Source organism: Triticum urartu, chromosome 4 (assembly GCF_003073215.2).
Source record: "Triticum urartu cultivar G1812 chromosome 4, Tu2.1, whole genome shotgun sequence".
Classification (NCBI taxonomy): Eukaryota; Viridiplantae; Streptophyta; class Magnoliopsida; order Poales; family Poaceae; genus Triticum; species Triticum urartu.
Window position 1 is genome coordinate 483,626,564 of NC_053025.1, and position 4,048 is coordinate 483,630,611.

The window sequence follows — 4,048 nt, forward strand, 5'->3', positions numbered from 1 at the left end:
CTATCCTAAAACTGCCAAATCGTCGCTGGGTGTAGGTTGATCGGCTTGAAGGGTTGAAGTACGTGACAGCAATAGCTTTTTTGCTCGTAGATGAACTCAGTTGCTTTTACAACTTCGTCAGCGAAGGTTATCCGAAGCTTGCCCTCTTGCCTATGCGTGCAGCAACACTATTAGTTAATCGCTGTGATTGAAGAACAGAAAGGCATATTCCGCTGTTTTTTTATCAGGCAATAGAACTTACAATGCATGGCATTTGCTTGCCCCAAACCCAAATGGAAGCCCTAATTCTGATGTAAATACTCTGTAAGTTCCACTAATTGGAATTACCATCTTCCACGGGATTAGAGGTGTTGTGTCCTGGTTAATTAGCTACTCTGCAAGTTCCAATCGCTGCAACTAACACTAAGTACAAGAAAGCCAGGGCTGAGGCCGGCTACTAGTTTAACCATGAGCTAGCTACCAGTTGGCAGTGAAAAATATTAGCTACTGATTGAAATTCCGGGTTTGTACTAAGTTAAACTTGTTTAAGTTTGACCAGGTCTATTGAAAATATATTAAGTTCGACCAAGTCTATAGAAAATATATTTACGACTAGAACATCAAATTAGTCGCATGAAATTCTTTATGAACTATATTTCCTACTATCTGCATTTACCCCTCCTACGACTTTGCATGTGGCGCCCTCCATGAGGGCAAGTCCTGTAGGTGACCCAATTATGTCCCACATCGTTATTCTATGGGGGAAATGCAAAAAAACACGTTTCCAGCAGTGCCCCGGTCATCCTCCCCATTATCTCCGCGCCCCGGTTTCTCTCCCCCAACTCCCCCATCTATCATGAACCGGAGGGCACCCCGATCCATCCATGAGCAGCGCGTTGATGCCAACCTCCGCCCAGAAAAGTTCCTTCCCGCTGGCATGCTCTGTGTCGCCTAGAGATGAGCTAATTACACGATAGTACCATATTTGAGGCGGTGGTGATGAATTGGTACCACTTTTGAAAATTTTTACGTGTCAGTACCACGTTTGGGGCGAACCGTTGCAAATCACTCTAAACTTCGTATTTCTACGTATTGATGCTGGAACTGACCGCCCGGGCCCGCGCGTCAGCTGCCACGCTGGCGAAACGGCCCCCGACCGCTCGCTCGATACGTGCGGTCTGGCTCGAACCGGACCAGCCCGTGCTCTGTCTCTCCCTCTCCTTTCTTCTCTTCCTCTGTTCGTCGACGAACCCTAGCTCCGTCGCGCGGCTGTACGGCGATGGCGGCGGCGACCCCGGGCGGTGTTGGAGGCGGCGCAAACATTCCCCTCTTCGGCAGCGGCGCAGCAGGAGGAATCGAGGGGAGATTTCCAATCGAGGGCGGCGACGGCTACTCGAGCTCTGAGTATTCCAGCGACGACGACGAGTTCATGGAGCCCGCACTGTCCATGGATCAGCGGGTACGACTGTCACACCAATGGGTGGTGAACCCTAGCAGTAGCCACGAGCTGACCCACGGGCTCAGCGGCGTCCTGTAAGTTTCTGTTTCTATCTTTGTCTTTTTCTTGTTCTCATTTATTTGCTAATTAGGGTTATAGTGTACTGATTCGGCAAATTGCATGTGAATTGTAGTTTATATGAAGACATACGAAATGTTAGGATCATTTTGACAATAATGATCTGTTAGAGAGGAAGTTAATCTGTTCAGATGTGACATATCTGAATATGATTGCATTGATGAAAACACAAGGCTATAGTATTGATAATTTTTTTTGCGGGTGATATAGTATTGATAATTCACTATTGTTTTACATGGAGACCCCAGGATAGCAGGGTTTGGAATTGGTTGATAGTAATGTTAAACTACAGTTGATCAAGAGGCAGAATGAGGAGAGTTTGGTTCTTAACTTGCTATTTAGGGCTTGTCCACCAGCTGTCAGTGTACCACAAAAGGGTTTTGTAGAGAAGCAAAAATTAGCTGCAATTGTTTATTCTGAGCCTATGGTTTATGATCTGGCTGATCCTCCTGTGTATGCTGTTGATCAGCAATGTGTAGCTTATGAAGGTCAGAGTAGCTGCTCTATTGCAGTTGTAGGCCCTGCTGTTTTAACACAAGAGAGCAGGAGTGTTTTAAATCCAAAGTTAAAAGAAGTTGTGGAAGAACAAGATGGCTATGATGGCAGTTATGCATCTTCATCTGAAGGGCAATATGACAATGACACTAAGCCTTATTATATTGGGGATTTAAGGCCTAACTATAATGAGGAAATGAATGATGCTGAAGACATGGAGATGGAAGAGGGAAACAGACGGAGAGAGGAAGAAGTACAAGAACAACATGAGGAAGAAACATAGGATGAAGAATCAGAAGAAGAAACAGAGGAGGAAGAACAAGTGCATTATGAGGGTGACACAGAGGTAGATGAATTATTTGATTTGGAGGATGATGACCCTGTTGTTCCAGAAGAGGAAGAAAAAATATCCGTGCCACTAAAGAAGAAGCAGAAGCTGCAAGTAAGGAGGGGACCAACTACAAGGTCACATTCCAGTGTTTTAGAAGAAGTGCAACCTGATTGGAAACCATCATTAGATGAAGAAGATAATAGTTTACTGAAGGACAGTGAAGATGATGGGTTTCAGCCACTAGCATTTGTGCTACCTGAAAGAAGGAAGAGCAGGGCAAAGAAGAGGCCACCTAGAGTATGGTACAATGAGGATTTGGAGCAACTACACCAACAACTAAAACTGCAAATGTGTTTCAAAGATCAACATCAATTCAGAGATGCTTTGTTGAGCTTGCATATAACTCAGTGCAGAGACTTCAAGTATCACAGGAACTCAGATAAGAGGATCATTGTGCATTGCAAGAATTCACAATGCAAGTTCTGCATTGTGGCAGCTGCTATAGAAGGGGAAAACACATTTGCAATTAAGAAGATGAGATTACAACACACTTGCCCTAGTTCTACTGAAACAACCAGGGTAAGTGCCAAGTGGCTTGCAAAGTAATATGAGCCATTATTCATATCTGATGTCACTACTAGCGTACATACACTTATTGATGCCTGCATGGAAACGTATGGTGTGGATGTGCCCAAGGCTATGGCATATAGGGCAAAAAACCTAGCTGTTGAGGCTGTGTTGGGAGATCATAAGAAGCAATACCCAAGGCTGAGAGACTATGCTCAGACAGTCATGGATACAAACCCTGGGAGTAGAGTTGTAGTCAGCACTGTAACTCCAAGAGCCACTGAAAAAATCCCACATCCAGGACCCAGATTCCATGCCATGTTTTACTGCATCAATGGAGCAAGGGAGAGATTTCTACAGGGGTGTAGACCATTCATTGGTTAGTTTATTTTAGCTTGTACACTACTTGGATGTTGTTAGTTTTAATAGCTTGCACATATAAATGCATTTAACATGTTATGTTTACTTCCTGTTTTAGTAATTGATGGATGTTTTATCAAGCTAACCACTGGTGCACAAATGTTGGGGAACGTAGTAATTTCAAAAAAATTCCTACGCACACGCAAGATCATATGATGCATAGCAACGAGATGGGAGAGTGTTGTCTACGTACCCAACGCAGACCGACTGCGGAAGCGTTGACACGACGTAGAGGAAGTAGTCGTACGTCTTCACGATCCAACCGATCAAGCACCGAAACTACGGTACCTCCGAGTTCGAGCACACATTCAGCTCGATGACGATCCCCGGACTCCGATCCAGCAAAGTGTCGGGGAAGAGTTCCGTCAGCACGACGGCGTGGTGACGATCTTGATGAACTACAGCAGCAGGGCTTCGCCTAAACTCCGCTACAGTATTATCGAGGAATATGGTGGCAGGGGGCACCGCACACGGCTAAGGAATAGATCACGTGGATCAACTTGTGTGTCTAGAGGTGTCCCCTGCCTCCGTATATAAAGGAGCCAAGGGGGAGGGCTGGCCGGCCAAGGAGGAGGGCGCAGGAGAGTCCTACTCCCTCTGGGAGTAGGATTCCCCCCCCCCAATCCTAGTCCAACTAGGATTCCTCGGAGGGGGAAAAGAGGAGGAGGGGGCCGGCCACC